General features: G+C 39.9%; 1 non-coding gene across 1 annotated transcript; it reads right to left on the bottom strand.

Annotated features, from left to right (window-relative positions):
* Nucleotides 1–422: 422 nt before the first annotated feature.
* On the bottom strand, nucleotides 423–529 carry LOC127099541 (small nucleolar RNA R71). Its single transcript, XR_007794033.1, has one exon. It is a non-coding gene; the product is annotated as a small nucleolar RNA R71 (small nucleolar RNA).
* Nucleotides 530–11,307: the final 10,778 nt, after the last annotated feature.

Below are 11,307 nucleotides of genomic sequence, written 5' to 3'. Positions count from 1 at the left end.
CTCCCGCACATTTATTCTTTCATAGAATTAACAGAGATATGGCCGAAGATCAAAACCAAAGACCTCTTAAGGACTTCGCTCAACCATCTAATGAAGAACCTAGTTCTAGTATAGTAAACCCAACCATCCCAGCTAATAATTTTGAACTTAAACCATACCTATTGCAACTAGTGCAACAGAGACAATTCGCAGGTCTCGCTACTGAGAACCCAAACCAACATTTAAAAATATTTCTTCAATTAGCAGACACTTTTAAAACCAATGGAGCTTCTCCTGAGGCAATACGTTTAAGATTATTTCCTTTTTCCCTCAGAGATAAAGCCCTATCATGGTTAGATTCCCTTCCACCCAATTCCATTACGACTTGGGATAACCTTAGAAGAGTATTTCTTGCTAGATATTTTCCCCCGAGTAAGACCGTCATTCTTCGAAACCATATAACTAGATTTACCCAAAACCAAGGAGAATCGTTGTTCGAAGCTTGGGAGAGATATAAAGAGTTGTTACGAGCATGCCCACATCATGGTTTAGAAAATTGGTTAATCATTCAAACCTTCTATAATGGACTTCATTACAACACAAAGATGGCCATCCACGTTGCCGCAGGCGGTGCTCTGATGAACAAATCTTATCCTGAAGCTAATGCCCTCATCGAAGATATGGATCAAAACCATCAATCATGGGGAGTCGAACGAGCGACAGTTAAGAAGAAGGAAGCCCAAGGAGGAGTGCATGAACTAAGCTCTATAGACATGACGCAAGCTAAAATGGACGCATTAGCCCTTAAGGTCGAGCATATGTGCATAAACCCGAATACTGTAACCGCAGTTTCATCGGATTGTGAGATATGTGGAACCAAAGGACACCAAACTGCAGAATGCAGTCTATTAAACGAAACCCACTCTGAGCAAGTGAACTACACCCAAGGGAACCCATACTCGAATACTTATAACCCTGGATGGAGGAATCACCCGAACTTCTCCTATAAAAACAATAACCCAATCCAAAATAACGCACCTCCGAGACCTAGTTATCAAGCCCCTAGATCAAATCAACCTATGCAACCTGTACCACCAAAGCCGAGCCTTGAGAAAATTATGGAAAATTTTATCACCGCTCAAACCCAACAAAACAAGGAGTTCATGAACCAAAACATTCATGTTAACGAATTGATTACTCAGTTAGGAACCAAGGTTGACCAAATAGTTACTCATACCAAGATGCTTGAAACCCAGATCTCTCAGGTAGCATTAAACCAAGCCCCTCAGACTACACCTGGAGGACAATTCCCTGGACAACCTCAACAAAATCCGAGAGGACAAGCCAATGCCATTACCCTACGAAGTGGGAACGCTTATGATGAGCCACCAAACCCTAGATTGAGTGAACCCAAAACTTCTAAGGAATATACCAAACCCACGGACGAAGTAAAGGAACCAGAGGATTCTGAAAACCAGGAAGGTCGAGATAAAGGAGTAGAACCTAAAGATAAAACTTACGTACCACCCCCGCCATATAAACCACCTATACCATATCCGCAAAGACTCAAACAAACCCAGATAAATAAACAGTATCAAAAATTTATTAAAGTTATAGAAAAACTTCATGTAGAAATCCCTTTCACAAAAGCCATCACCCAAATACCTTCTTATGCAAAGTTTCTCAAAGACATCCTTACCAACAAACGTAGACTTGATGATCCGAAGCCTTTGGAATGTAATGCTATTTCCGAGGACAAATTAGCAAAGAAAGATAAAGATCCTGGAAATTTCTCCATTCCTTGCCTTTTGGGTAATCATGTCATCGAAAAAGCTTTTCTAGACTTAGGAGCTAGTGTGAGCTTAATGCCTTTAGCAGTCTGTGAGAGGTTAAACCTAGGAGAATTACAGCCCACTAAGATGTTACTTCAGTTAGCCGATAGATCTGTTAAGTATCCGATAGGCATTTTAGAAGATGTTCTTGTTAGGATAGGTCAGTTATTTATCCCTACTGATTTTATTGTCATGGACATCAAGGAGGACAGTGATATACCAATCCTTCTAGGTAGATCATTCTTATCGACTGCAGGAGCCATAATAGATGTCAAGAAAGGAAAGTTGACATTTGAGGTAGGTGACGAGAAAATAGAATTTATACTTTCGAAATTTCTTATGGCACCTGTGATGGGAGATTCGTGTTATGCCTTAGATATCATTGATGAATGTGTTAGAGAATTAGAACAAAAAGAAATTATAAAAACAATTAAGTTACCATCAACTCTCATAAGGGAAGATGATGACTTTAAGAAACCCTACATCGATGATAACCTTTATGAATGTTTATCCCTTACCCCAGATCCTATGCCATACCCTAAGAAACCAACCTTAGAACTTAAGGAACTACCTAAGAACCTGAGATACGAGTTCCTCGATGAAAAGATGAACCGTCCAGTTATAGTTAGTGCTACCTTGAGCCAAAAGGAAACGAACCAACTTTTAGACGTTTTACGAAGATATCCCTCAGCCTTAGGATATAATATCTCTGACCTGAAAGGTATAAGCCCATCCGTATGCATGCATCGAATTTCGCTCGAAGAAGATTCAAAACCCTCTAGGGAACATCAGAGAAGAATAAACCCTATAATGAGTGATGTAGTTAAAAAGGAAGTTCTTAAGTTACTTGAGGCAGGTATCATCTACCAGATCTCGGATAGTAAGTGGGTGGGCCCTGTGCATGTAGTACCTAAAAAGGGAGGCATCACAGTCGTGCAAAATGATAAAAGCGAACATGTAGCAAAACGTTTAGAAGGAGGATGGCGGATGTGTATAGATTATAGAAAAATAAATAAAGCAACTAGGAAGGATCATTTCCCTTTACCATTTATAGACCAAATGTTGGAGCGTCTAGCCAGACACTCTTACTTCTGCTATCTAAATGGATACTATGGATTCTTCCAAATACCTATCCACCCCGAAGATCAAGAAAAAACTACCTTTACATGCCCTTATGGAACTTTTGCCTACAGACGAATGTCGTTCGGCCTCTGTAATGCCCCAGCTACTTTCCAACGCTGCATGATGTCAATCTTTGCAGATTACCTAGATGGTATCATGGAAGTGTTTATGGATGATTTCTCGGTTTGCGGATTTGATTTCCACAATTGTCTTGCTAACCTTGAGAAAATCCTGGAGAGATACGTGGAGGTGAACCTCGTGCTAAATTGGGAAAAATGTCATTTCATGGTAACCGAAAGAATAGTCTTAGGACATATAGTTTCTGAAAAAGGTATAGAGGTAGATAAAGCTAAAATAGAAGTTATAGAAAAACCTAAAACCCCCAAAAACCATCAGAGAAGTCCGAAGCTTTCTTGGACACGCTGGATTCTACCGGCGTTTCATTAAAGACTTCTCTAAAATAACTAAACCTTTAACTGGACTTTTAATGAAAGATGTTGAATTCATTTTTGATGAAAAATGTAATGACGCATTTAATCTTTTAAAGCAAGCATTAGTATCAGCACCCATTATGAAACCACCTGATTGGTCGGAACCTTTTGAGATAATGTGCGATGCTAGTGATTATGCAGTTGGAGCTGTTCTAGGACAAAGGAAAGATAAAAAATTACATGCCATTTATCATGCCAGTAGAACCCTAGATGTTGCCCAACTTAACTACGCAACAACTGAAAAAGAATTACCCGCTGTAGTTTTCGCTATAGACAAATTTAGATCTTATCTAGTAGGAGCAAAAATTATAGTTTACACCGATCATGCTGCCATTCGTTACCTATTAAGTAAAAAAGATGCCAAGCCCAGGTTACTCCGATGGATTCTATTACTACAAGAGTTTGATTTAGACATAAGAGATAAAAAGGCACTGAAAATGTAGTAGCTGATCACCTTTCTAGGCTAGAACATCTAAAACCAGAACTAGTACCCATAAATGATGATTTCGCCTATGATAGACTGATCGCTAAAGTAGAAACCATTGAAGATAATAACCTAGATCCTTATGAGCACCCTCAAAATTCCTTAGCAATAAGTAACGTACACTGGTATGCAGATTTCGTTAATTACCTAGCTGCTGATATAGTACCCCCTGATCTTGACTACCACCACAACAAGAAATTCTTCCACGATGTGATAAACTTCTATTGGGACGAACCGCTCCTTTTCAAAAGGGGTAAAGATGGCATTTTTCGCCGTTGCGTTCCAGAAGAAGAGGTAAATAGTATTATCGAGCATTGTCATTTTGCACCTTATGGTGGACATGCGAGCACCTCTAAGACATACGCCAAGATTCTTCAAGCTGGCCTATTCTGGCCTACCATGTGGCGTGATGTCTATGCTTGCATTGTCAAATGTGATAGATTCCAACGCACTGGAAACATTTCAAGACGTGATGAAATGCCTCTAAGAAACATTCAGGAAGTAGAACTCTTTGACGTATGGGGTATAGATTTCATGGGACCTTTTCCACCATCCTTAGGAAATAGGTATATCTTAGTAGCTGTAGACTATGTGTCTAAGTGGATTGAAGCTATAGCTGCACCCACAAACGACACTAGGGTAGTAATCAAACTATTTAAAAACTATATATTCCCTAGATTTGGAACACCACGTTTAGTCATAAGCGATGGAGGATCACACTTTATATCGAGAATATTTGACAAACTTTTAAAAAAATATGGAGTTAGGCATAGAGTAGCAACACCATACCACCCACAGACTAGTGGCCAAGTAGAAGTATCTAATAGGGAGATAAAACAAATTCTAGAGAAAACTGTTTCTATTTCTAGGAGAGACTGGTCTCAGAAGCTTCAAGAAGCATTATGGGCCTATAGAACCGCTTTCAAAACCCATATAGGAACTACTCATTATCAACTAGTTTATGGAAAATCATGTCACTTACCATTCGAATTAGAGCATAAGGTCTATTGGGCCATTAAAACTTTGAATTTAGACTACCTAGCCGCTGGAGAAAAGCATACCCTAGACATTCATAAATTAGAAGAACTTAGGCAATCTGCCTACGAGAATGCAAAAATATATAAAGAGAGGACAAAAGCCTATCACGACAAAAGAATAGTAAGGAAAAATTTCAATATAGGCGATCCTGTTCTCCTTTTCAACTCTAGGTTACGACTCTTCCCTGGAAAGCTACGTTCAAGATGGACTGGCCCATTCGAAGTATCCAAGATTCTGAGATCCGGAGCCGTAGAAATCAGGAACGATACATGTAGTCCATTCATTGTAAATGGACAAAGACTGAAGCTCTACAAAGGAGGAGACATTCCAGCATACTACTCGAGCCACACCCTGACTGATCCACCGATTCCTACTACTACATGTGTATAAATTCTAATTGTCAAGCTATTGACGTTAAACAAGCGTTGCGTGGGAGGCGACCCATGGTTTTTCTTTCATTTTACTTTTTCGCATTTATTTATTTTTATTTTTATTTTTATTTTATTTTATTTTATCATATTTTGCATTGAGACTAAGATTTGAATGGTTTGTATTTTCAGGATCACTTTCTTAACTTTTACAGGATGCAGGATTTCGATGACATACACGTGGCCTATAGAGATAATGCTCAGAGGGAGCGCTACATTGTTTTGTATCAGCGCCCTATGGCACCCACATGTTATCCTGATCAGCACTGTATGGAGGCACTGGGTATCGAGTCGAGTATCCGATTCCTTAGCCACCAGCTTCACTGGGACGAGTTTGCTGATGACTTGAGTAACACATATAGGAACCTGACTTTAGAGTTCCTGAGTTCATTCGACTATGACCCATACTCGGGACCAGATGGGTATGCTGCTTTCAGGATTTTCGGAGTTGAGTACTCCTTCGGCCAGAAAGAGTTCGACAACTTATTGGGTTTCCAGACCACTCCTAATGCTATCCCGGAGACACCTATGGGATATTTCCTGGGTAAAGAGGTTAAGAAGTTTTGGAGTGATATCTCGGGTGGCGGAAGCCAGGATCCATCTATGCAGCTGTCTCATGTCATACATAACCCAGCCTTCAGATACTTTTAAATGATATTAGCACATTCCTTCCTGGGAAAGCCGGATGCAGAGACACTACTGAGTGAAGAGGAGATCTTCCTATTATTTTGTGCATCCTAGTCTCGCCCAGTAGCATGTGGGAACCTTTTATTATACAGTCTCAGCGGTATCTCCAGATCTACCGAAGGAGTTATCCATGTTGGTGGAATCGTCACGCAGATTGCTGTCGCTTTAGGTCTGTCTCGCAAGCTGTTACATCTTCGGACCTACTGTGGGTACACTACCATGGACATCGATTTCTGTTTGACCAGAGGATTGATGAGGAGAGCCTCTTTCCACCCATGTCAGTTCCGATTGCTAGTCGGCAGCGAGGATATCCATTACTTCACACTGCCAGATCCTATGATGACCAGTGTGCATGATCCAGCGAATTGGAGTTATGCTCTGGAGGGCCAGGGAGAGACCGTTGAGGAACAAAGATCACCACCCATTACTGAATACACACCTACACCACCATCTCCCAGAATCACTATTTTCTCTAATAATCTTTCATTGCAGACACCCAACATCCGCACTCAGATTGCTGAGTGTCGAAGAGAGATCGCAGCGCTTAGACAGGAGGTGGTTGACCTCACTTTACAGATGGGAGTGTTCGATCTCACCCATGCTATTGAAGCTGAATGTCTATATCAGGAAATCACAGAGCTCAAGCAAGAAGTAGCCATGCTCCGTGGTTCCTCTCAGGAAGATGACATCCCCACTACATGATCTCACCATTTAATCTTATTTTATCTCATTTTTATATTTCTTGTATTTACATAACGCATCTTATATTATCGCATTTGGAATATTATATAAACTACATCTATACATTAGTATTTCTATTTTTATCTATATATGTTTTATGTTTATTTTATTTGCATTTTAATTTTTCAGTTATTTATTTATTTATATTTAATTTTTGTTTTTGTTTCAGTTTCATTTTTATTTTTTGTTTTTACTTCTACAAAAATTATGCAAGTCAAAAATACTAGGAGAATCACAAGACAAATGCTATCCAGACCCCTCAAAGCCAAAAGACAAGAGAAGCCCAAACCAAAGGACTAAAATCCGGCCCAGCCAAATTTTGCCTTGTGGCGCCCGCCATAAACCCTGTGGCGCCCGCCACAGCGTCTGTAAAAGGTCAGGCCAGAACCCCTTTCTTCACCATTTTTGCAACTTACAACCTTCCAAACCCATTTTTTCACCTTGGAAAAACATCCTTGAACCCACAAAAGCTCATACTTTTCTAACCACCACACCACACAAATCATTATTCCAATTTCCATTTTCGATTTCATCCGTCGGATTTTGTAAAAACCCAACCTTTTCACAAACCACTTCATCTTCTTCATCACTCTTCAAGAGCTTTTCAAATGGAGTTTAACGGATTCATTCTTCGAGGAGGGAAACCGGGGGATCGACAAAGAAAAATTATTGAACAGTTGCAAAATCGGGAAATCCTCCCGACAAGGTATGTTGACGAAAACTGTCTCTACACTTTAGGTATCTATCATAACATATTTCATTTATTAGATAATTTAGGTTTGCATAATTTCTTTTCCAATAAAGAACCTACCTATGAGCGGCTGACAATTGTATTTTTGAGTTCCTTAATTTATATTGTCAACCCTAACACTGCTAGCACAGTTGGTACTGTCAAATTTAGAATGTTTGTTGTTGAATACCAATTCAGTACCGACGAACTAGCCAGCTTGTTAGGAATCCCTCATGGGGACGGTGCTATTTGTGAGGCCCCTTTGGATTCCGAATGGTCTGTTGAGGTATTTTCCTTCTGGGAGCGTTTATCAAACACTTCCATAAACTCTTTTGAAGGAGTTCTTGCCTCAACTATCCATAACCCGACCATCAGAGTTTTTAGATATCTGTTGGCATGCACTATTTTTGGCGGGGAGAATTCAAATAAGGTTAATGCTAGAGAGCTTCTATTTTTACAAGGAAGCCTCACAAATAGACGTATTAATTTGGTCTCGTTCATGCTTGCTCATATGATTTTAACTATGAATAAAGCGAGACCGATTTCTTTTGGTGGATTGATTACATCTATTGCTCGGGCGCTTAACCTGAACGATGAGATGGCTACCCTAGAACCCCTACCTCCTCGCACAATTAACCTAAAATTTCTGAGAGACATGAAATTGTGCCGCTCGAGGAGAGAAGGAGGCTATATGCTTATGGTTCATGGTGTAGCCATCCCTTCTGTTGTTTTACCGTGCACTAGACGTACAGATGTACGAGATGAAAGGAATTGGACCTACGCTTTATATGCCCCACCTGTTTTGGGTCCTCTTCCTCCTAACATTCCTGATGAGGCGGGACATGACACTGATGATGAATATGATCGACGAGAGAGATCTCCCGTACCCCATATGTCCCCCCATCACCCTTCACCACCACACACCGCATCATCTTCTTCTTCTACAGGTACCACTCCTGGCTTCTATATTACAGAGGAGATGTGGCGTGACCACATGGCTAGAGAACAAAGGCGTGACAACCTACTCTCTACCATCCAGCAACAAATGACGGATAACATGTGCTTCATGCAAGAGTCGCAGCGGAGGACAGACAGGTCCTACGACACTGTTCTACAGCCCCTGCAAATGATCACAGATTCACAAGCCCGTCAGCAACACTACCACCAGAGACACATGGCACTCATTGAAGCCACTCAAGGTTCCATTATAGGTAACCTTCGAGAGGTGAGGACCGCTCAGAATGCCCTTCAGGCGAGGATGGATCAGAGAGACCGTCGTCGTACCCGATCCCGTCGTCCACCTCAGGATGGCGAGGGCACTAGTGGTCAGCAATAGGTTGCCAGGTAACTCTTCCCTTATCTTATCTCGAAACATTAGGGACAATGTTCGATTTAAGTGTGGGAGGAGACTCTATCGTCTTTTCTTTATTTGCTTTTCTCGTTTTTCCTTTATCGCTTTTTCTTTGCTGTTTTTAGATAGTTTATTTATTGTTATTTCCTTTTAGTTGTTTATTTTGCTTTTTAGTATAATGCATGAGTCTGACGAGTCACCAAATATAGTAGATCTCTAGTACAATCCTACCTCCCCATACCTTTAGCCCCACCGAAAAAAAATTTTGCAAAAGAAAATAGTGTTATTCCGAAAGTTTTCAGGTTTTAAAGACATGTTTTGAGTAAGGATGCGGTGACTTGGGAGAACTTTGCGAAACATCAGTATCTATTTTAGCACCATAAGCTTCGTAAATATAGGAATCATTCCCGAAACCCCATATACCATGGCCTTAATCAACATTTCCGTATAAGTCCTTAGTAGTTTATCTCAGCAGTCAGCTCCGGCCTACGCATCCTCTACGTAGGGGACCGATGCAAATAAGTGAATGATCCAGAAAAACAAAAAAATAAAAGAAAGCAAAAAGGCAACTCCGGTATAGGTGACCCTCACAAAGTCATTTAAACCAAAGAATTGTAAAAAATTGCTACAAAAAGAAAAAGAAAAAGAAAAAGAAAAACTTACCCACTGCTAGTTGGTTCAGAGGTATCTGACACTGAACTCGGTATGGCGGATTACGATTCGATCCCCCACAACTACAGTTGGGTCCAATAAAAGGGTTTACATATATTTATGTGCCAGAAACCCCATGCTCAGATCATAATCACTAACAAGCCACTCTACTACGAAGCATGTACGGATAACGGGCTTAATGCGATTGCGCCTGAATGAAAAGGACACAAAAAGAGATGAAGAGGCAGGCCTAGGTATTGTGGGATAATATGGGTTGGTTAATATAGGAATGAAGTTTATGTCCGTATTTGCGGATTAGTGTCATCATGATACCCTTAGTTCACTCAGTTAGTACCTATCACTACATCCCGACTTGAACTTAGAATTTTTACCTGAAGCACTCGTTTACACAAATTTTCTTTTATGATCTTTTTAATGTTTTGCTTGAGGACAAGCAAAGGTTTAAGTGTGGGAGAGTTTGATAACACTGAAATTTACCGTATTTTCGGCTCCGATTTCACATGCATTCTAGTTGTTTTATTATCATTTTGTTGTGTTATTGATATGTTTTCCTTTGCTTTCAGGTTTTTACTTTAATCGGAGCCCCGATCGAGAAAAGGAGCGAAAAAGAGCCAAAAACCCTAAAATTCAGCATTTTGTTCTTGTGGCCTACCCCATGGCTGGCGCCATAGACCCTGCCATGACGTGTCCAAGCTCAACTTCCCTCAACTCCCACGTTTCCCCACTACCTCCACTAAGGCGCCTCAGATTGGCCTTGTGGCGGGCGCCACAAGAGGAAAATAGTTTCCCTCCCATTTTCAAGTTGAAGGGCATCCAAGTCATTTCCATCTTTTTACTTGCTTATAAATAGAAACTCGAATTCACTTTTACAATCATCCAAACTTAGAGCAGAGGCAAACTCAGAGCAACTTTGTTTCACTTAGGCATATATTCAGTTTTATAAAGTGGTAATCGCTTCGCATTGGACTGTTACCACAATTGTGTAATCAAGTCTGTGATAGAGTCTGTAATCGAGTTTGGAGCACTTTGGAAGGAAGTTAATCCTGCTGCCATTTTCATTTCCGCATTACAATTTACTCAACCCTCCAATTGGAGCAGGTTTTTATTACTTGTCTTTATCTTATTTATTTTCCCACACTCGCTTTACTTTTATTTATTTCCTCGCACTCGCTTTACTTTTATTTATTTCCTCGCACTCGCTTTAAATTATTTATTTCCGCACTCGCTTTACTTTTATTTATTTCCTCACACTCGCTTTACTTTTATTTATTTCCTCGCACTCGCTTTAAATTATTTATTTCCTCGCACTCACTTTAAATTATTTATTTTCCGCACTCGCACTACTTTTATTTATTTCTCGCACTCGCACTACTTTATTTATTTCTCGCACTCACACTACTTTTATTTACTTTCCGCATTCGCACTACTTTTATTTAAATTAATGCACTTTTACTTTACCATGTCTAGCTAAATTTATAAGATTAGAATGTAAGGATCGTAATTGAACCAGTAATCCGTACAATTGTTCGTAGAAACACTTAAGGGCTATTTTAACTTTCAAATTAAGTTTTCCCGCACTTCAATTCCGTTGGGTAAGATCGAAAGCCGTCCAACGCCTTTTTAAACTTAATTGTTTTTAACTATTTCAAAAACAGCGAAAGCGCTTTGTTTAGTTCATTAGGAGATTTTAACATTAAGAAGAAAAGAGATTTTAAAACTATTTTCGGACACGTTTATAAGTTTAGAGTCTGG

This window comes from Lathyrus oleraceus, chromosome 6, assembly GCF_024323335.1.
Source record: "Lathyrus oleraceus cultivar Zhongwan6 chromosome 6, CAAS_Psat_ZW6_1.0, whole genome shotgun sequence".
NCBI lineage: Eukaryota > Viridiplantae > Streptophyta > Magnoliopsida > Fabales > Fabaceae > Lathyrus > Lathyrus oleraceus.
This window is presented reverse-complemented; position numbering and strand designations above follow the sequence as displayed.